Below are 24,077 nucleotides of genomic sequence, written 5' to 3' on the forward strand. Positions count from 1 at the left end.
TCAAAATGCTCCCCCACTGAGACTTTGATCACCTGACCAAGGTCATTTCCCAACATTTGGTTTGGTTTGACCTCTTCCCTAGTTGGATAATTTACATATTATTGCAAAAAGAACCCTAGCCTGGGACACACCTAACAAATTCCAGGCACTAAATGAGGTCTAGTCAATATAGAAGATGTTAAAATCACCCACCACAACAACTCTATTGATTTTACATTTTTCCATAATCTGCCCACATATCTGATCCCCTATCTCCCACTGGCCTGTAGTACAAGTGGTACATCAAATTGATTGCACCCTTCCTTCCAATAAGATCACCTCTCATTCTTCTAAACTCTAATGAGTGTAGGTCCAATCTGGTCAATCTTTCCTCACAAGATGACCTTTTCATTGTCCATGTCAGGTCAGTGATTTTTCTCTGAATTTCCTCCAACACAAGTTATTTGCTCTTTGAGTAAGGTGACCAAAGCTATTCACAGTACTCTTGTGGACAGCTGTAACAAGCTGTAACAACCCCCCCACCCATTGCATCCCAAAACCAGTCCAACCTGTCTCTGCCTCCCTAACCGGTTCTTCCTCTCACCCATCCCTTCCTCCCACCCCAAGCCGCACCCCCCGCTACCTACTAACCTCATCCCACCTCCTTGACCTGTCCGTCTTCCCTGGACTGACCTATCCCCTCCCTACCTCTCCACCTACACTCTCTCCACCTATCTTCTTTACTCTCCATCTTCGGTCCGCCTCCCCCTCTCTCCCTATTTATTCCAGTTCCCTCCCCCCATCCCCCTCTCTGATGAAGGGTCTAGGCCCGAAACGTCAGCTTTTGTGCTCCTGAGATGCTGCTTGGCCTGCTGTGTTCGTCCAGCCTCACATTTTATTATCTTGGAATCTCCAGCATCTGCAGTTCCCATCATCTCTTTCCTAATTCTTATTTGAATCACTGTTCGTAACTACTTGCTGTGTCTGCCTGTTGACTTTTAATGGTTCATATACAAGGACACATAGGCCCCTTTGCATTCTCTCTTATAATACTACTCTGCATGTCTATTCTTATTGCCAACCCGGAAAATTTCACATCTTTCCACATGCTATTCCATTTTTCTGGGTGTATCACTTTTTCTATCCTCCCCACAACTTGTGTTCATATCGTTCTTTGTGTCATGTGCAAATTTGGTTACAACATAGGCTGTCCGATAATAAAGCTATCCATACAGACCATAAATAGTTGAAGACACAACACTGACTCCTTCAGCATGACACTAATTGCATTTACCTGAAATGTATTTAGTTAGCCCATCCTCTATCCATAACAATACAATGTTCTCCCCATCAATGTCAACAGAACGTAAGAGTTGGTCATCGACTTCAGGAAGCAAAGTGGAGGAGATGCCCCATTTGTATCAATGGTGCTGTGATGGAGGTTTTTGAAAACTTCAAGTTCTTAGGATTAAATATCACCCTCAATTTATCTTGGTCCATCCACCTCACCTCTACAGCCGAGAAAGTGCTTTGCCGCCTCTACTTCCTCAGAAGGCTAAGGAAATTCGGCATGTCCACAATGACACTTACCAATTTTTACAGATGCACCATAGAAAGCATCCTATTCAGATACATCAATTGCTCTTCCTAAGGCTGTAAGAAATTACAGAGCTAAGAAAACAGCCCAGTCAATCACAACAATCAGCCGCCCTCCTTTGACTCCAATTACAGCTCCCGTTGCCTCAGGAAAGCAGCCAACATAATCAAGGACCCCGCCTACTCCAGTTGTACTCTTTTCCATTCTCTTCTGTCGAGCAGAAGCTACAAATGTTTGGAAACATGTACCAATAAATTCAAGAACGGCTTTCTCCCCCTCTGTATGGGCCTCTCATTTATTAGAGTTGACCTTTCTCTATACCTTCTCCATGGCTGTAACACTATATTCGGCATTCTGTTCTATTACCCTGATACACTTAATGTAAGATATGAATTGTCTGGTTAGCATGCAAAACAGTCCTTTCACTGTATCTCAAAACAAGTGACAACAGTCAAATAAGTAAAAAAAATTAAAAATGCCTCAAAAATCATGAGCTCTTATTTTAAGTAGTGATCATTGATTCAGCACCTTAGCTAACATCTTCTGGAAATCTAAATGTGCTACATTTACTGGTTCCCTTTATCCACTCTGCTTTATGTTCAAAAACTCCTCATATTTTGTCAAAAATTATTTCCCTTTCCCAAAATCTGTTGAATCTGTCTCATTATATGATGATTTTCTGATTGTCGTTGCAACTGACTCTGTTATTATGAATTTGAACATTTTCCATATTCAGTTAATTAGCACTGCTGCCTCACAGCACCATGGACTCAGGTTCGATTCCACTTTTGGGAGGCTGTCTGTGTGGAGTTTGCACATTCTCCCTGCGTCTGCTTGGGTTTCCTCCAGAGCTCGGGTTTCCTCCCACAGCTCAAAGATGTGCAGGCTAGAAGGGTTGGCCATGCTAAATTGCCTGTAGTGTTCAGGGATATGTAGATTGTGTGAGGTATACAGGAAACGCATAGGGTGGGATGCTCTGAGGGTTGGTGTGGATTTGTTGGGCCGAAGGGCCTGTTTCCACTCTGTCGGGATTCTATGATCTGTGAAATATAGTTTCTTGTTATTTGTTTCTGTTTCTGTTCTATTTTGAATACAGATGATACATTTGTGATTTTCCAATTCACTGGGAGCATTGCAGAGTTTATCAACTCCATTAGTCCTATGTAGCGTTCTCCCAGAAATTTGCAGTGAGCTGTTGGAAGGAGGGCTATAGTTACTCGTGCATGGGGTCCTTTGGAATGGCTATGGCTATCGATTCTGTACAGCAGTGGAATGGAACCTCTTCGAGTTGACCAATGTTGCTTCTGGTTCTCTGATAGCAACATGGTGTGAGGTTGTTATTATCATGGAACCAGGGAAACTGGCCATGACAGTATGCCCTGGAGATCTTTCTCTCTGGTTGTTGGAATCTCTTCAAGATTACAAAGTCCTCCCTGGCAAGCAGCGTGTTGATGACCCATTTTGGACAGTGCAGATGCTGGTGATGTCTCCTTTAGCAGCCTGGAAGACGCCTGTGGTGAAAAAGCTAAAGGTGTTGGAAGGCACATAGATTGATCACTGCTGGAACCCAATGGAGTCAATGTAAAGTACATGAAGTTTTACCTTGTCAGTCTTGGTGGTTTTTGCAAGCCAGTTTGGGTAATGTCCTCAACTGTGACTGTTTAAACAGAAGTGGGGCCTATTTTTGGATCAGTGGGTGTGAAAGTTCTTTTGGCAGGATCCATTTCCTTTTATCTTGATATTTTTTATAAATATAATCACAAGGGTGGCCTGTCTTGTGCCAGTAGAAAAACAGTATCCTTGTTTTTCTTTTCTTTTTTTTATGATATTTCAGGAAAATTGTTGTTGCACTGAAACATTTTTTGCACGGTTGGATGCAAGACTGTGGAATATGTTATCGGTGTCGGTGACTGAAACAGATACTCCTGTCAACATTTTAAAATGGCCAGTTAAAGGAGACTAAAGAGATGTGGGAACAGCAAGAGCCAAGACTTGACTGAATGATAAACAACAAAAGAGACAGGTTAGGCTAAACAGTCCAGATTGTGATTTCTACATAATTCAACTTTGCATCAATGAAACACTTTATTCTCAAGTCGACATGCTTGTCATTTATCGACATATATATAATTCCTAAGGCTTCTCATGTCCATAAGCGTGGCACGATAATATGTCCCAATGCCGTATGACTTTTCCAGGAGAAATGTCAAGCCAATTGGGATTTCTTACTGAGAGCAAACTACTCACAAGACAGCATCTGGTTCCTATTTTAATTAATGGGAAATACAACTATCGCTCCAACCTCTGCATGTGAACATAATGTTGTAGAAAATTTGTTCCTTTGCATGTAACCTTGTTTACAGTGAAATGGAAATAGCTGATCGCTAAAGTCATGCTGTGATTCTTTATTGACTTGCTGTGGGACACAGCACTGCAATTAGAGTTCAGCTGCTTTGTGAGTTCAACAAAGAGAAGCCCGTTTAACTGATTAACAAATGCTCAGTGTTCGCTACCTGTCTCTTTCCCCCTGCTTGCCGAACATAAGAACCAGTGTCGGTCATGAAAACTTGGCTTCAGCTAGTTGCTTTCCTTATGGGGGCCAAGCATTGTAACTGGTAGCCCAATGGAACATCACTTCAGTGATCACTGGGGAACTTTGAGTCCTAGAAGTGTCAGCATTGTTACTGCGCCATTTTACTCCCTCACCTAATGCCCATGAACCTATCAGGAACTTCTGAATGGGAATCTTGACCAGTGGGCTCACAGATCCATCACATATTGACTATGTGGTTAACACTACGTAAATAATAGTTTGACATTTAAATTATACTGTGCTGTATTTCTGAACTCCTTGGTGGGCAGTTACTACACTGAGTCCATGAGGCAGAAAACCACCAGAAGTAGGGCAAACAAGGTTGTTGAGATGTTCTTGTATTCACAACAGGAGTCCCCTCCCTCATCAAACCTGAAGCTGAGACACTCATTTGTTACCCCCCAGCCTGACAATTACATTGTCCTCTGAAATGACCTCCCATCATACACCCTTCTGAACTGTCCTTATCCTGACTCATTCTGCTCACCCATCAAGCCTATGCTCACAGACTTACATTGGCTCTTGATTCAGCAACACCTCAGTTTTAAAATCCTTATCCTTGAATTCAAATAGCTCTATAGTAGTTGTTGGAATCTCTTCAAGATCACAAGTCCTCCCTGGCAGGTGTTTTAGACAGTGCAGACTCGGAGATGATGGGAACATCTCCTTTAGCAGCCTGGAAGGCTCCTGTGATGAAAAACCTAAAGGTGTTGGAAGGCACATGGATGTATCACTACTGGAACCCATTGGAATTACAGTAAAGTTTGGGAAGTTCCACCTTATCAGTCTTGGTGGTTTTTGAGGAGAATCTGCACTCTGCATGCACCAACAAACTCAACTTTCTGGTTGCCATCCACTTTAAATCCCTCTCCCACTCCCTTAGTGACATGTCCATCCTTGGCCTCCCCCACTGTCAGAGTGAGGCCAAATGTAAAGTGGAGGACCAACACCTGATATTTTGCCTCGGGACCTTCAAAATATCTCCTCCCCCACACTGTCTATCTTCATACTCACCTATCTGCTCAAAATTCCCACTGATGAGTCTCTATAATCCCCCATCTGCATCATCAGCTTCAAAATCTCTTCTCACCAAACCTGTCCATCTTCCCGCTCATCTATCCGCTCCACCCTTCCCATGTCCAACCACAATAACTCTCTTCCTGCATCTACCTAGCTCCATCTCACCTATCCTCCCCTCAGCCCCAAGCCACTCCCTCTATTTATTTTTTGTGCTACCCTCCCGTCTCCATCCAGACAAAGGGTTTTGGCTCGAAACATTGACTTTCCCTGCTCCTTGGATGCCGTCTGACCTGCTGTGCTTTTCCAGCTCCACATTCATTAAATTCTATGGTCTTGCTCATCCTAATCTCTGCAATGGTCCTCAAATTCTACAATTCCTCACATCTTTGCCTAATACAGGATTTTTGTGTGTTCCTGATTCCCTTCACCTTGTAGTTAGTGACTACAGCTATTTGGGGCTTAGCTGGAGAATTCCATCTCTATCCTATTTCAAGACCACCCTTAAACCTTTCACTTCTGAAGGCCAGCTCTCATAGTATTCCTTTGCTTGATGTCATGTTTTGGCTGAGCATGCTCCTGTGAAACACCTTTTTATATATTCTTATGCTGTAAGGGCTGTGTAAATGCAAAGATATGTGCCTCAAGTTTTTGTAGCACCGTCTGTTGCATTGTTGAACTAACATTCTAAACCCAGCAAGGTCTGGCTCACTTGGAACTCAATAATGAAAATAATCTGCTTTTTATATGAATTCAGAGAGAGGCTTCACTCCTGGAATATCTTACTTTAAAGAGTCTGTCTCATAGCCAATGTGCCTGCTACAGATGGGCTACCCGCTGGAACAAAAAGCCCACAACGTGAGATTTCAATCATTCTCCTTGCGACAGACAGCTTAGTGAAAAGCTTTCCATAATAATTCAGTGGGAATGATACTTCTTTCAAACACAAAAAAATGTTAATTTCATGTGACACTGTGCTGACTGTAAAATTGTATTATGTAGCTTTGATGTCTGACTCTTGATAAATGTAACTTCTTCAGCCATATTTATTCAGCATAGGAGGCTTAGTTGAGCTTTTCAAGGAGAAAATTTGAACATTTTCGCCTTGTGCTCATCAGGACCAAATTCCAAACATATTTAATTTATACTACACGAGAAGAAAGCATGGTGGCTCAGCGGTTAGCACTGCAGCCTCACAGGGCCAGGGACCCGGGTTCGATTCCTGCCTCGGGCGACTGTCTGTGTGCAGTTTGCACGTTCTCCCTGTGTCTGCGTGGGTTTCCTCTGGGTGCTCCGGTTTCCTCCCACAGTCTAAAGATGTGCAGGTTAGGCCATGCTAAATTGCTCGTAGTGTTCAGGGGTGTGGGTTATAGGGGGATGGGTCTGGGTGGGATATTTCAAGGGGCGGTTTGGACTTGTTGGGCTGAAGGGCCTGTTTCCGCACAGTAGGGAATCTAATCTAATCTGATTGGTTGGCTAATTAACTCTGATTGGCCAATGCTGTTACCTTAGAGAGGAGATGCCAAAATCCCAGATTTGGGGCCTGAAGAAGGGTCTCGACCCGAAAGGTCAATTTTCCTGCTCCTCTGATGCTGTCTGACCTGAGGTGTTCCTCCAGCTCCACACTGTGTTGACTCTGACTCCAGCATCTGCAGTTCCTACAATCTCTGAGTGACCCAATTCCCAGATAATTAACATGCTCAAGGCTTGGACATATTAAGAAAAGAATAGGAATAAGCTGTTAGGCCAGTTGAGCCTACTCCACCATTCAATAGGGTCATGGCGATCTGACATTCCTTATGTCTACTTTCTTGGGCTTTCTTTGTATACTTTGATTCCTCTACTGATCAGGAGGAAATCTCATGACCATTAAAAAGTGGGTCAATGAACACTTGAAAAGCCATAACATTCAAGGGAATGGGCCAATTGCTAGAAACTGGGACTGGTATAGAAAAGATGGCGCAGGCATGATGGTCCAGATAGTCTCTGCTGTGCTGTATGATCCTATGGCTCTATGACTATGATCCATGGAAGAGTTCCCAACACCCCAGTTAGAGAGCAGAAAACAAGCCCCTCCACTTTAATAAACATTCCACACTGACAGCCTGTTTATCCTCTGGTATCAGTGAACCATCCCCAATTGTCATGGTTGCCTGCTTTCTTTTACTAATTATCTAATGTGCCATATCTAAACTGCTGTTTCTTGGTAAACTATCAGAAAATTGCTATAGGTTGTCGACTGCCAATATTAAGTAGCTGTGATCACGAACCTCCTAAAATCAACATCTCTAAAAGAAACAGGTCACATTCAACCAAATCACTTATAAACAATTTAATCACGAAAAATAAAGTAAAATTGAAGTAAAAGAAGGAAATATAAAAGCACAGATTGGTGAACCAAGTAAAGGAAAGAAACAAACAGGCTCTGCACTCTACATCAATAGAACGAAAAACCACAGATCTGCAACAAGAATGGAATGCAAACATTTGACTCAGGATTGGGCACCAAGTGACTCCCTCACCAAATTACAGCTATTTAGACAACATATACCACAATAGTTTACATGTTCATTCTAAATAATCCTGAGAGGAGATCTTTGACAAAAATGACCTTTGCAAAATAATCACGTCTGATCTTTCTGAGGGTGATTTAAAAAAATCCATAGAGTAACTCTGATTGGTCAATGCTTTTGCCTTAGAGAGGAGATACCAAAATCCCAGATTTGGGGTCTGAAGAAGGGTCCGGGCCGGAAAAGTCAACTTGCCTGTTCCTCTGATGCTGTCGGTCTGTTGTGCTCTTCCAGCTCCACACTGTGTTGACCTGTCTCCAACATCTACAGTTCCTGCTATCTCTGAGTGAACCAAGTCCCAGATAATTAGCATGCTAAAGGCTTGGACATATTATAACGTTAAGAAATAGAATAGGAATAGGCTGTTAGGCCACTTGAGCCTACTCCGCTATTCAATAGAGTCATGGCTGATCTAACATTCCTTACGTTTACTTTCTTGGGCTTTCTTTGCACACTTTGATTCCTCTACTGATCAAGAGGAAATCTCACTACCATTGGTAGTATTTGAGGACCAATTAAAGGTATAAATCAACTTCTGGGTCAATAAATTCGAATACTTGTTATTCAGATAGAAACCCCAAAAGTCTATTGATGACATCATCATCACCAAATGCTGCAGGAAAGGGCATGAGTGAGATTTCTAGAAGAAAAACATGCAGAAAGGGACAGGGCCATACCATTGATGTTTTGCTGCAAGGTGGCTGCTAGCAAGAAGACATAATGGTGGACCAACATCAGTTACATGCTTTGAGAGTAGAAAACACTATTCCTCCCGTCAGCAATGAGCACCAAACCAGCAAGATCCATCAGTGATCCAGTTTGCCATATCAAACTCAGTAGCTGTCCTGCATTCGCTCACATTCACAAAACATATGACAAAAAAGGAGATTGGGTACATATGTACAGAAATGCCCAGACTGGTTTGGCCAAACCAGATCCTGGAACAGGACATAGGTGAGCAATAAGGTGGCAGAATATCACGACGCTGGCAGCAAAGAAAGTTGCTCTAACAAACGTATCAACCCTGTGAACAGGCAACAAACTGCAAAGTGAGCTTTGGAAGATAACCCAGCTTTCTATATTGTCATCCTCATGCACCACGTTAACAATATAAGACAAGCAGAAACTTTTACATCCATCATACTGTGTATCCGAGAAAAGATAAATCAGTATATCCTGAAGGCCAAAATTGATATAAGAGTCAGTGCTACAAATTAGCGCTACACATTTTCGAAACACATGTACCCCAACAATTGGCACTCCTACGTAAGATGCTGGGACAGGCTGTAGGGAGGCCATTAACTCACTGTGGTGGGGGGGGGGGCAGAATTTGAGGGCGGATGGGGGTTAAGTTGTTGGGAGAGGGAAAATGTAAGCAAAGCAAAAACATGTTGCAGGGATAATAGAATGAATAATGGTGGAGGTGGGAGCAAAATAAAGGAACAGTAGGCACCCTAAGAGTAGTTGTATGGTGAAACAGAGAATGTCTCAGGAGATAATGAGGGCATGTGACAAAGTCAGTACATTAATCATGGGTGACATTAATCTTCATGTAGATTAAGATAGTTAGATTGGCAGAGGCAGTCATGTGGAAGAATTCATGGTGAATATCGGAATAATTTTCTGGAACAAATTGCTATGGATCTAACCAGGGATCAGGCTATTTTGGATCTGGTGGTGCAAAATGAGACAGGTTAAATAAAGGATGTAAAAGTTAATGGTACATGCTATCAGATTTTCTTTCTCCCTAGTTTACCATTTCATCCCTTTGTCTGCCTGGCTGTTGCTCTCTCACTCTGGGCTCCATCTCTACCTAATCATGTTCACCTTTCCCATCCCTGCCCCCTACAAACTCCCTACCTTCAGCATACATACCATCTCTTCCTGACCTAAAACATTAACATTCTCTCCACAGATGCGACCGGGCTTCCCATGCTTCTCTCATAATTTCTGTTTTTGAACACCATGACTTCCTTCTTCAAACACAAAGGAGAATGAAAAAGATACATGACCAGTGGTCAGAGAAGGAACAAAAACAACTATGCCCCAGAGAGAGTGCGAGTCAGAAATCCAGTCACAGAATCTAGGAACAGGCAAAAGCTCCGAAGGTATGCAAGCTCAGGCAAGACATTACTGTCCATAGTGCTACAATGTGAAGGAAGAGAAGCCAGGTCAGACCAATGTTTGACATGCAATCATGTACACAGTGAGTGATTATTGTGTGATATTGCTGAGACAGCAAGTAACAATGAGACAATAGTTATTAGCCAAGAGCAACTGAGAACTGTATGTACCTCTCTTCAAATGGGCACATAATCACTGGATTGAGATGACTGTCAAGCATCCAAAGCATGAAGCATTAAACTTGTTAACTGTTTTACATATTACAATTTAATGATAATAAAATGTGAGGCTGGATGAACACAGCAGGCCAAGCAGCATCTCAGGAGCACAAAAGCTGACGTTTCGGGCCTAGACCCTTCATCAGAGAGGGGGATGGGGGGAGGGAACTGGAATAAATAGGGAGAGAGGGGGAGGCGGACCGAAGATGGAGAGTAAAGAAACCCATTATCTCTCCCCTCTACATATTACAATTGCTGAGTTGACCCTTATGCCTATGTATAGTGATGTGCATTTGATTGGAATTTCTTTTCTTTGGAAAAAGGGGAATGTTTTGTTATGCCTCACAGCAGATGTGTGCTATACCTTTAAAAGACATCTCATGATACCATTTGATTAGATTTTTGACTTGATTTTGATTTTATTGTCATATGTACTCAAATACAAAAGTACAGTAGTACAGTAAAAAGTGTGTAATGTTGCAACACAAGGTGCCATCTTAGGTACAAGCATCTAGGTACTGAATTTTAAGAACAAGGTAGAAAGAAAGAACAGAGTTAAAATTTAAACGTTACAGTTAGTATAATATAGCGTAAAACACATGAAATAAGGTTAAATGTTACACATTGCAGGCGTCAGATTTAAGTAGAAAGTAAGGGAATGAAGCTGAAAGTTCAAACATTACAGTCATTAACTGCTTAGCGACAGCGGGTCTGCGCTTTGAGGAATCACCTTGAGACTGGAGGTCGCCCCCACCAGGCTGCGAGGTCACCCATTCAGGCAGGGAGGTCGCCCCCACCAGGCCATGAGGTCACCCCTGCCAGGCCGGGAGGTTTCCCTTTCATGCTGGGACGTCGCTCCTACCAGGCCAGGAGGTTACCCCCGCCAGGCCGGGATGTCGCCCCTAATTGCTGGGAGGTCGCCCCCACCAGGCCGGGAGGTTGCCCCTGCCAGCCAAGGATGTTGCCCCTACTTGCCGGGAGGTCGCCCCAACCAGGCTGGGAGGTCACCCTGCCAGGCCGGGATGTCACCGATTCAGGCCGGGAGGTCGCCCCTGCCAGGCCAGGAGGTTGTCCCTTCATGTTGAGAGGTCACACTCGCCAGGCCAGGAGGTCACCCCTTCAGGCTAGGAGGTCACCCGCGCCACACCCCCCCCCCAACCAGGCCAGGAGCTCACATCCCTCACACCCCGCCCCCGCCACAACCGCCCCAAGAGGATCCCCCTCGTTCTCACACACCACCCTACCAACCTCCGGATACAACGCATTATCATCCAACACTTCCGCCATTTACAATCCGACCCCACCACCCAAGACATTTTTCCATCCCCTCCCCTGTCAGCTTTCCGGAGAGACCACTCTCTCCGTGACTCCCTTGTTCGCTCCACACTGCCCTCCAACCCCACCACACCCGGCACCTTCCCCTGCAACCGCAGGAAATGCTACACTTGTCCCCACACCTCCTCCCTCACCCCCATCCCAGGCCCCAAGATGACATTCCACATTAAGCAGAGGTTCACCTGCACATCTGCCAATGTGGTATACTGCATCCACTGTACCCGGTGCGGCTTCCTCTACATTGGGGAAACCGAGCGGAGGCTTGGAGACCGCTTTGCAGAACACCTCCGCTCAGTCCGCAACAAACAACTGCACCTCCCAGTCGCAAACCATTTCCACTCCCCCTCCCATTCTCTTGATGACATGTCCATCATGGGCCTCCTGCACTGCCACAATGATGCCACCCGAAGGTTGCAGGAACAGCAACTCATATTCCGCCTGGGACCCCTGCAGCCATATGGTATCAATGTGGACTTCACCAGTTTCAAAATCTCCCCTTCCCCCACTGCATCCCTAAACCAGCCCAGTTCATCCCCTCCCCCCACTGCACCACACAACCAGCCCAGCTCTTCCCCCCCACCCACTGCATCCCAAAACCAGTCCAACCTGTCTCTGCCTCCCTAACCGGTTCTTCCTCTCACCCATCCCTTCCTCCCACCCCAAGCCGCACCCCCAGCTACCTACTAACCTGATCCCACCTCCTTGACCTGTCCGTCTTCCCTGGACTGACCTATCCCCTCCCTACCTCCCCACCTACACACTCTCCACCTATCTTCTTTACTCTCCATCTTCGGTCCGCCTCCCCCTCTCTCCCTATTTATTCCAGTTCCCTCCCCCCATCCCCCTCTCTGATGAAGGGTCTAGGCCCGAAACGTCAGCTTTTGTGCTCCTGAGATGCTGCTTGGCCTGCTGTGTTCATCCAGCCTCACATTTTATTATCTTGGAATCTCCAGCATCTGCAGTTCCCATTATCTCAGGAGCTCATTCCCACCAGGCCCGGAGGTCATCATCATATCGCGGCATGTGAACTTATGATAAAAAGTTCACTATCTCTATCTTTCTGCTCTCTGTTTTCTTGCGTAATGTCATGTTGAAGGAAGTGGGCTGCATTTATCTGAATTGCTCAATCTGAGCCTAGACACTCAACTGCCTGTGATTGTTAAATGCATGTGTAGATACCAGGTGCTGTAATAAAAGTGCATTAGATTCTAAGTATTACTTGTCCCAAGTCTCATCCTTATGTTACAGGAGCTAACATTAGTAATACAGTGTGATAGTGGCAGATTCCCAGTATATCACACCAGATCACATCACAATGGACCAAACAGATGGGGCAGGCTGTGTCATGAGGGTGTGTGTGAGTTTACAACATGCCTGCATAGAACAGGCCTGATATTGTAAACAGCAAAGCTGCTAATCATTGAAACCACCGTCGGTGTTTCATTGTTACACATAGCCAGCAAGTAACTCCCAACCTTTCTCCAGCTTTTCTGAGGCCTCAAATATTGATTTATACATGGGCTCTGCTCACAAGATTCAGGAAAAGTCCTAACACAGGACCACCAGGACAGTCAAACAAAAGACAAACATTTCAGTTGATTAATTGATTCATATATAGTATATGGAATGATCTTATTTATAAATTTGGTTTGTAATGTTTATTTTGTGGTGGCTTATATTTGCCTTGTGGCTATACAGACATGTTCTTGGTTAGTGACTGAGAGAAGGTAAGGCCTTCTCTGTTGGTGAATGCAGAATTGGGGTTGGGATTATCCGCATTGCACTCAGATATGTTCTTCACAGTTGGCAAGGCCAGAAAGGAAATGCCTCAGTCATTCCTCTCTTCTGCTTCCTGGTCTTCTGTCCCCTCAAGATTCTGCTCCTTACTGTCCTCCACGGCAAGAGTTATATTTTCATGATGGTATGCTTATGGATCATGCAGCAAGCCATGTCTGGCTTGGCAGGCCAGTAGCTTATGTTATTATATTTTTTCTGTGCCCTCCTGGTTTTCAGTGTCACACAGCGATTGTCTTTGTGTTGGCTGCGCAACAGTATCATCCATAATGTGGTCAGTTGTTAGTCCTTGTCATTCAATGGCCTCTCTGTGCCTTATTATGGTGCTTCAACTGCAATGCCAGACTGGACTTGCACAGAACGCAAACTTCAAGGTGTAGGTTGGCAAAATGCTGTGTGAATACTTTGGTTAGATGTGACCTACTGCTGGGAATTTGTCTCTGCTCCTCCTCCCTCTTCCAATAGCTTTTCCTGCTCAATGTAATCTTGGTTGAATCTCCAAGTTACACTGGGCACTTGCACCCCTGCCTGGGAACTACTGCTTTGTGTAGAAAGCCTTAAAGTCAGAGAAATGTCCTTGAACATATTCCACACAGCCTCTTGTAGAGTTTTCTAAATTTAAACAACTATAAGATGCACTTGCAGGATCATAACAGACAGAAGATGCCAACCGGTAAGTGCCAGGTACGTAACTGATGATTCCTTCACATAATGCTGATGGGGATGGAGAGTGGGGTTTGGGGTCTGGGAATCCTTTCTGCTATTGAACACATGTTCAATTCTGCATGGTTAAGAATGGGTGTTAGCTAATGCATTGAATTGCAAAATGCTACCACGTGGTGGCAAAGTGGTATGGGGACGTCACATCCGCCTCCGCCGGCCACAGAACTTCCGGAACCGCTGCTGCAGTCACCACCTCCACTTCCAGGTACAACACCTCACACACCACCCTCACCGCAGCTGCTGCCGCCCACCCCGATCCTCCAACCGCTGACGGAACCCCGCCCACGGTCGACGCCAACGGAACCCCGCCCACGGCCGGCGAAACCCCGCCCACGGCCGACGACTTCATCACTCCGCCCACAACCTCCACAGCCAGCAACCCCAGAGAAGACAGCCACACTGAGCCCTGCCGCATCTTCACCATCCCCCCAGACCTCCCACTGACTGAGGACGAACGGTCAGTCCTTAGGAAGGGGCTCACCTTTGTCCCCCTACAACCACACATCAACGAATACCAGTCACGGTTGGACATAGAGCAGTTTTTCCGCCGTCTTCGCCTCCATGCCTACTTCTTCAACCGGGAACCCAACCCTCCTTCCACTGACCCCTTCACCCGCTTCCAACACAAGTCCTCCTCCTGGACACCACCCCCAGGCCTCCTACCCTCCCTCGACCTCTTCATCTCCAACTGCCGTCGAGACATTAACCGCCTCAACCTCTCCACCCCTCTCACCCACTCCAACCTCTCCCCCGCAGTACGGGCAGCCCTCCGCTCCCTCCGCTCCAACCCCAACCTCACCATCAAACCTGCAGACAAGGGTGGCGCAGTGGTAGTATGGCGCACTGACCTCTACATCGCAGAGGCCAAAAGCCAACTCTCCGACACCACCTCCTACTGCCCCCTCGATCATGACCCCACACCCGAGCACCAAACCATCATCTCCAACACCATTCACGACCTCATCACCACAGGGGCCCTCCCACCCACAGCCTCCAACCTCATTGTTCCCCAACCCCGCACGGCCCGTTTCTATCTTCTTCCCAAAATCCACAAACCTGCCTGCCCTGGTCGACCCATCGTCTCAGCCTGCTCCTGCCCCACCGAACTCATCTCCACCTATCTGGACTCCATTTTCTCCCCTTTGGTCCAGGAACTCCCCACCTACGTCCGTGACACCACCCACGCCCTCCACCTCCTCCAGGACTTCCAATTCCCTGGCCCCCAACACCTCATATTCACCATGGACGTCCAGTCCCTGTACACCTGCATTCCGCATGGAGATGGCCTCAAGGCCCTCCGCTTCTTCCTGTCCCGCAGGCCCGACCAGTCCCCCTCCACCGACACTCTCATCCGCCTAGCTGAACTCGTCTTCACCCTCAACAACTTCTCTTTTGACTCCTCCCACTTCCTACAAACTAAGGGGGTGGCCATGGGCACCCACATGGGCCCCAGCTATGCCTGCCTCTTTGTAGGTTACGTGGAACGGTCCCTCTTCCGCACCTACACAGGCCCCAAACGCCACCTCTTCCTCCGGTACATTGATGACTGTATCGGCGCCGCCTCTTGCTCCCCAGAGGAGCTCGAACAGTTCATCCACTTCAGCAACACCTTCCACCCCAACCTTCAGTTCACCTGGGCCATCTCCAGCACATCCCTCACCTTCCTGGACCTCTCAGTCTCCATCTCAGGCAACCAGCTTGTAACTGATGTCCATTTCAAGCCCACCGACTCCCACAGCTACCTGGAATACACCTCCTCCCACCCACACTCCTGCAAAAATTCCATCCCCTATTTCCAATTCCTCCGCCTCCGCCGCTTCTGCTCCCACGATAAGACATTCCACTCCCGCACAGCCCAGATGTCCAAGTTCTTCAAGGACCGCAACTTTCCCCCCACAGTGATCGAGAACGCCCTTGACCGGGTCTCCCGTATTTCCCGCAACACATCCCTCACACCCCGCCCCCGCCACAACCGCCCCAAGAGGATCCCCCTCGTTCTCACACACCACCCTACCAACCTCCGGATACAACGCATTATCCTCCGACACTTCCGCCATTTACAATCCGACCCCACCACCCAAGACATTTTTCCATCCCCTCCCCTGTCAGCTTTCCGGAGAGACCACTCTCTCCGTGACTCCCTTGTTCGCTCCACACTGCCCTCCAACCCCACCACACCCGGCACCTTCCCCTGCAACCGCAGGAAATGCTACACTTGTCCCCACACCTCCTCCCTCACCCCCATCCCAGGCCCCAAGATGACATTCCACATTAAGCAGAGGTTCACCTGCACATCTGCCAATGTGGTATACTGCATCCACTGTACCCGGTGCGGCTTCCTCTACATTGGGGTAACCAAGCGGAGGCTTGGGGACCGCTTTGCAGAACACCTCCGCTCAGTCCGCAACAAACAACTGCACCTCCCAGTCGCCAACCATTTCCACTCCCCCTCCCATTCTCTAGATGACATGTCCATCATGGGCCTCCTGCACTGCCACAATGATGCCACCCGAAGGTTGCATTAACAGCAACTCATATTCCGCCTGGGAACCCTGCAGCCTAATGGTATCAATGTGGACTTCACCAGTTTCAAAATCTCCCCTTCCCCTACTGCATCCCTAAGCCAGCCCAGTTCGTCCCCTCCCCCCACTGCACCACACAACCAGCCCAGCTCTTCCCCCCTCCACCCACTGCATCCCAAAACCAGTCCAACCTGTCTCTGCCTCCCTAACCGGTTCTTCCTCTCACCCATCCCTTCCTCCCACCCCAAGCCGCACCCCCAGCTACCTACTAACCTCATCCCACCTCCTTGACCTGTCCGTCTTCCCTGGACTGACCTATCCCCTCCCTACCTCCCCACCTACACTCTCTCCACCTATCTTCTTTACTCTCCATCTTCGGTCCGCCTCCCCCTCTCTCCCTATTTATTCCAGTTCCCTCCCCCCATCCCCCTCTCTGATGAAGGGTCTAGGCCCGAAACGTCAGCTTTTGTGCTCCTGAGATGCTGCTTGGCCTGCTGTGTTCATCCAGCCTCACGTTTTATTATCATGGTCCTATCGTACTCTGCTTGCACATATTTCAGTCAGCTGGACACTCTGCCCACATCTGTGCACTCACCAAAGTGACACCTGACACAATTCACTCTGAAAATATGCATCAACACAAATGCCAGATGCACCTGTATTTCCCACACACAACAGACGCCACCAACCCTAATTTTGTGCCAACAATTAAACAGCGCAGTACATATCACTCCCAATAGCAATGCACCAGGTGAAGGCAAAATTCAATAAGAAGAGTTTGCATTTTTGGAATCGTTCTTTTAGCTTCAGGATGGTCCAAAGTTCCTTGTTGTTGGCAATGAAGTGCGTTTCTATTGTGGGATCACTGTTTTGTCATGGAAACCATGGCACCTAATTTGCACAAATCAAGGCTCCATTGGCAGTCGTGAGATAATGACCAGTTAATCTGATTTTTAATGAGATAATGGGAACTGCAGATGCTGGAGAATCCAAGATAACAAAGTGCGAAGCTGGATGAACACAGCAGGCCAAGCAGCATCTCAGGACCACAAAAGCTGACGAGGGACTAGGCCCGAAATGTCAGCTTTTGTGCTCCTCAGATGCTGGTTGGCCTGCTGTGTTCATCCAGCTTCACACTTTATAATCTGATTTTTAACGTTTGTCCAGGGATAAATATTAGATCAGGACATCATGGCTAACTCCTGTCTCTTCTATCAAATTCTATGGACAGATTTTGTACATTACCTGAAAAGAAATATTTTCTATCTCCATTGAACTCTATTTCAATTCTCAATATGTATTCATGCTAACATTTCATACAACATCATTAAAGGGTCTGGAATCTTGCGCTGTCAGTGTTAAATGGATATGAAGTATTTGTGTGTGTCTGTACCTCTGGTTCTGTCTGCATTTTGTTCCGTGTGTGTGGGTGTTTGGATAGAACTACTTTTATCAACATCCTTGTACCAAGACAATGTCTATCAAAAATCTTAGCGAGATAAATATAGTCAGGCATGTGTTACCCATGTGTTTGCTGAGAAAACATCAGGCAAACACTTGCTCATACCCTTGCCCACATTTGCTTATTTATGTCCAGATTTTCAATTAGGAGACACTTAGTTTACAGAATGAATTGATTCAATTAAATTCTGCAAAATGTACTTCATCCTTTGCAGTTATTGGAAATTTCCCTTCAGTAGGTGTTGTAAGTGATGTATATTACAGAGCTGCTACTCCAGGCACACTACGTGAAAGAGTAGTATCAGAGATAATAGGAACTGCAGATGCTGGAGAATCCAAGATAATAAAATGTGAGGCTGGATGAACACAGCAGGCCAAGCAGCATCTCAGGAGCACAAAAGCTGACGTTTCGGGCCAAGACCCTTCATCAGAGAGGGGGATGGGGTGAGGGTTCTGGAATAAATAGGGAGAGAGGGGGAGGCGGACCGAAGATGGAGAAAAAAGAAGATAGGTGGAGAGAGTATAGGTGGGGAGGTAGGGAGGGGATAGGTCAGTCCAGGGAAGACGGACAGGTCAAGGAGGTGGGATCAGGTTAGTAGGTAGCTGGGGGTGCGGCTTGGGGTGGGAGGAAGGGATGGGTGAGAGGAAGAACAGGTTAGGGAGGCAGAGACAGGTTGGACTGGTTTTGGGATGCAGTGGGTGGAGGGGAAGAGCTGGGCTGGTTGTGTGGTGCAGTGGGGGGAGGGGACGAACTGGGCTGGTTTTGGGATGCGGTGGGGGAAGGGGAGATTTTGAAACTGGTGAAGTCCACATTGATACCAATAGGCTGCAGGGTTCCCAGACGGAATATGAGTTGCTGTTCCTGCAACCTTCGGGTGGCATCATTGTGGCAGTGCAGGAGGCCCATGATGGACATGTCATCTAGAGAATGGGAGGGGGAGTGGAAATGGTTTGCGACTGGGAGGTGCAGTTGTTTGTTGCGAACTGAGCGGAGGTGTTCTGCAAAGCGGTCTCCAAGCCTCCGCTTGGTTTCCCCAATGTAGAGGAAGCCGCACCGGGTATAGTGGATGCAGTATACCACATTGGCAGATGTGCAGGTGAACCTCTGCTTAATGTGGAATGTCATCTTGGGGCCTGGGATAGGGGTGAGTGAGGAGGTGTGGGGGCAAGTGTAGCATTTCCTGCGGTTGCAGGGGAAGGTGCCGGGTGTGGTGGAGTTGGAGGGCAGTGTGGAGCGAACAAGGAAGTCACGGAGAGAGTGGTCTCTCCGGAAAGCAGACAGCGGTGGGGATGGAAAAATGTCTTGGGTGGTGGGGCCGGATTGTAGATGGCGGAAGTGTCGGAGGATGATGCGTTGTATCCGGAGGTTGGTGGGGTGGTGTGTGAGAACGAGGGGGATCCTCTTTTGGCAGTTGTGGCGGGGGCGGGGTGTGAGGGATGTGTAGCGGGAAATGCGGGAGACACGGTCAAGGGCATTCTCGATAACTGTGAGGGGAAAGTTGCGGTCCTTGAAGAACTTGGACATCTGGGATGTGCGGGAGTGGAATGTCTTATTGTGGGAGCAGATGCGGCGGAGGCAGAGGAATTGGGAATAGGGGATGGAATTTTTGCAGGAGTGTGGGTGGGAGGAGGTATATCCTAGGTAGCTGTGGGAGTCGGTGGGCTTGAAATGGACATCAGTTACAAGCTGGTTGCCTGAGATGGAGACTGAGGGGTCCAAGAAGGTGAGGGATGTGCTGGAGATGGCCCAGGTGAACTGAAGGTTGGGGTGGAAGGTGTTGGTGAAGTGGATGAACTGTTCGAGCTCCTCTGGGGAGCAAGAGGCGGTGCCGATACAGTCATCAATGTACTGGAGGAAGAGGTGGGGTTTGGGGCCTGTGTAGGTGCGGAAGAGGGACCGTTCCACGTAACCTACAAAGAGGCAGGCATAGCTGGGGACCATGCGGGTGCCCATGGCCACCCCCTTAGTCTGTAGGAAGTGGGAGGAGTCAAAAGAGAAGTTGTTGAGGGTGAGGACGGGTTCAGCTAGGCGGATGAGGGTGTCGGTGGAGGGGGACTGGTCAGGCCTGCGGGACAGGAAGAAGCGGAGGGCCTAGAGACCATCTGCATGCGGAATGCAGGTGTATAGGGACTGGACGTCCATGGTGAAGATGAGGTGTTGGGGGCCAGGGAATTGGAAGTCCTGGAGGAGGTGGAGGGCGTGGGTGGTGTCACGGACGTAGGTGGGGAGTTCCTGGACCAAAGGGGAGAAAATGGAGTCCAGATAGGTGGAGATGAGTTCGGTGGGGCCGGAGCGGGCTGAGACGATGGGTCGACCAGAGCAGGCAGGTTTGTGGATTTTGGGAAGGAGATAGAAACGGGCCGTGCGGGGTTGGGGAACAATGAGGTTGGAGGCTGTGGGTGGGAGGTCCCCTGAGGTGATGAGGTCATGAATGGTGTTGGAGATGATGGTTTGGTGCTCGGGTGTGGGGTCATGATCGAGGGGGCGGTTATCGAGAACGCCCTTGACCGCGTCTCCCGCATTTCCCGCTACACATCCCTCACACCCCGCCCCCGCCACAACCGCCCAAAGAGGATCTCCCTCGTTCTCACACACCACCCCACCAACCTCCGGATACAATGCCTCATCCTCCGACACTTCCGCCATCTACAATCCGACCCCACCGCCCAAGACATTTTTTCATCCCCACCCCTGTCTGCTTTCCGGAGAGACCACTCTCTCCGTGACTCCCTTGTTCGCTCCACACTGCCCCCCAACCCCACCACACCCGGCACCTTCCCCTGCAACCGCAGGAAATGCTACACTTGCCCCCACACCTCCTCCCTCACCCCTATCCCAGGCCCCAAGATGACATTCCACATTAAGCAGAGGTTCACCTGCACATCTGCCAATGTGGTATACTGCATCTACTGTACCCAGTGTGGCTTCCTCTACATTGGGGAAACCAAGCGGAGGCTTGGAGACCGCTTTGCAGAACACCTCCGCTCAGTTCGCAACAAACAACTGCACCTCCCAGTCGCAAACCATTTCCACTCCCCCTCCCATTCTCTAGATGACATGTCCATCATGGGCCTCCTGCACTGCCACAATGATGCCACCCGAAGGTTGCAGGAACAGCAACTCATATTCCGCTTGGGAACCCTGCAGCCTAATGGTATCAATGTGGACTTCACCAGTTTCAAAATCTCCCCTTCCCCCACCGCATCCCTAAACCAGCCCAGTTCGTCCCCTCCCCCCACTGCACCACACAACCAGCCCAGCTCTTCCCCTCCACCCACTGCATCCCAAAACCAGTCCAACCTGTCTCTGCCTCCCTAACCTGTTCTTCCTCTCACCCATCCCTTCCTCCCACCCCAAGCCGCACCCCCATCTACCTCCTCACCTGATCCCACCTCCTTGACCTGTCCGTCTTCCCTGGACTGACCTATCCCCTCCCTACCTCCCCACCTATACTCTCCTCTCCACCTATCTTCTTTTCTCTCCATCTTCGTTCCGCCTCCCCCTCTCTCCCTATTTATTCCAGAACCCTCACCGCATCCCCCTCTCTGATGAAGGGTCTAGGCCCGAAACGTCAGCTTTTGTGCTCCTGAGATGCTGCTTGGCCTACTGTGTTCATCCAGCCCCACATTTTATTATCCTACACTACGTGAAAGGTAAGCTTTCATAAAGCCATAAAATAGGTTTGCAACTGGTAAAATTAAAATTTATAGAACTAATAAAGTCACCAGCTTTAATTACTGCTTATTGCATTTTAACATGCCTGCTTGATATTGTCATTGGTAATTTGTACAAGTACTCTACTTATGATTGGGCTTTACAAACAATATGTCAATTGATTTTTACGATTTGTGGAAGAGCCAAATTAATGCTGCTGAAGTCAAGTCTAACAAAAGCAATTTGCACAAAGTAAGGCACCTATATTTATATTGTATTGACCAAGACTTTGGTCGTTCATCCAAATATCTTTTTGTTTGACTCAACATTAAATTTTGTTTGCTGATCTTTCTGTGAAGCGCCACGAGACATTTTACGACATTAAAGGGGCAGTATAGGTGTAAACTGTGTTTACAAGTGAATCCATGGGTGGAATCTAATGATCACCCTCCTGAGCCCAAGTAGCAAATTTGGGTAAGCTAGGCCAGCCCAGGATAGGGATCCTGTTGTCTCTCTGCCTGCAATTAATTTAATCTGGCCTGGAAAGGCTTCTGGATGGAAATGCCAACATATCAATTTCTTCTTGAAATAACAGACACCATCATCATCCGAAGGACAATTAGGATGATTAAAAATATTGGCCTAGCAATTCCAAAATCCCCTGAAACAACAACAAAAAATACCAACTGAGGTTCTGAAGTGGACAATTAATACTTGCATAGCGGCCAAATTCTGCCATTGGTCGAATTCAATGTTTGCAGGATCCTGCAAAAGTTAATCATTGTAGGTTTCTGGGGCAGGGGAAGGGGAGGATGGGGGTGAAGGTGAGGGACTCTGTCGTTTAAAGGCACTTAGAGCATTGAGAAGGGGGGGGTGGGCTCACTCACAGCTACACCCTGCCCTATCTCCCATACCCTCTCCCTCCCGAACCAGTGATCCACTCCTTACGATCTCCATCACACCCTTCTCATTTAGTCTGAAGTCCAAAATTATCTCTGGACCTCTGATAGATGCATCACTGGCAGCTGCCAATGCTCCCAGTTAAAGAAAGTCACCATAGTCCTAGAGGACCACAGGACTGCTCACTCATTAGAGAGAGACGGCCGATGGTTAGTTTTATCTTAAAGGTCACACACCACAGGTGAGGGGTGGGGTTCTGAAGGTGGGACTTTCATGGTGACCTCAACCAGTGTACTGGTGGCACTGGTCGCAACAGTGGTGGAGTTTCTGCCCCTTTGTACTTAATCCAAGGGAAGACTGACTGTTTCTCATTTAATGTGTCAGGCCTTTCTCAGTGGAGGTGATGCAGGATCCCTGTGTATATGCTTTTGCATTGTTTATGTATGACTGCCTGTGTGACTGTGTTTGTGTTAAAATTTTGTGTGCAACTCTGTGAATGCGTGTTTGTATTTTCTGTTATCTTGCATATTTGGATGTCAACTATGGCTCAGCGGTAGCACTGCTCTTTCTGAGTCTAAAAGTTGTGCATTCAAGTCCTACTCCAGAAGCTTGAGCACATATTTCAAGCTGATATTCCACAAATGCTAATAGCATACACTGCATCATCAAAAGACAGCCATATCAGGAGGTCTGAAACCATCACCACGGCCAGTGACCAAAAAGTAACGTTGGTAACGGTTGTTATTTTTATTTCGGCTGCTTAGATAATATCCTTTCAGGAAGGAAACTGCCATCCTTATCTGGTCTGGACTACATGTGACTCCAGACCCGCAGCAATGTCTTTGACTCTGAACTGCCCTCTGGGCAATTAGGCTTGGGCAATAAATGGTGCCTAGCCAGTGACACCCTCATCCTGTGAATGAATAAAGAAAAAAATTTAGGAAGTGATTAAATATAACTTACAAAATCTAGTTAAAATGTCTCTTGAGGAGGGAATCCCGCAAAATATAATCCCTGACTACCTGATATACACCAGTTCTTTGTTTTATGTTGACCTCTCTAGGGGAAAATAATGAGAGAATTGTGGAATTAGCTGCCAATTTGCCTTCGTCTATTTCATCCATTGAACTATGAGATGGTGATGATTCAGTGGTGTGACCGTTAAGACTACTAAACCAGATAGTGAGGTAACACCTTGGGGACCTGGGTTCAAATCTCACCATGGCAGATGGTAAAACTTGAATCTGACAAAAATCTGGAATTGAGAGTCTAACAATGGCCATGAAACTATTGTTGGAAAAATCCATCTTCTTCACTGAAGTCTTTAAAGGTGAGGAAGCTTATCCTTCCCTCCTGTAACTTACATGTGACTCCAGACCCACAGTGATATGTTGACTCTTCACTAGGGCAGATAGGAACAGGCAATAAATGCTGGTCTAGCCAGTGACACCCAATCCGTGCGAATGATTATAAAAAATCAAAAGGTGAGATCTAACACAATGATTTTTCACTCAACACATTTTCCAGATCGATGTTTCAGTTAAACATCTTGCATAAATTTTACAAATTAAGAGAGCTCCAAATGAGTT

This window comes from Stegostoma tigrinum, chromosome 1 (assembly GCF_030684315.1).
Source record: "Stegostoma tigrinum isolate sSteTig4 chromosome 1, sSteTig4.hap1, whole genome shotgun sequence".
In the NCBI taxonomy this organism is placed as follows: Eukaryota; Metazoa; Chordata; class Chondrichthyes; order Orectolobiformes; family Stegostomatidae; genus Stegostoma; species Stegostoma tigrinum.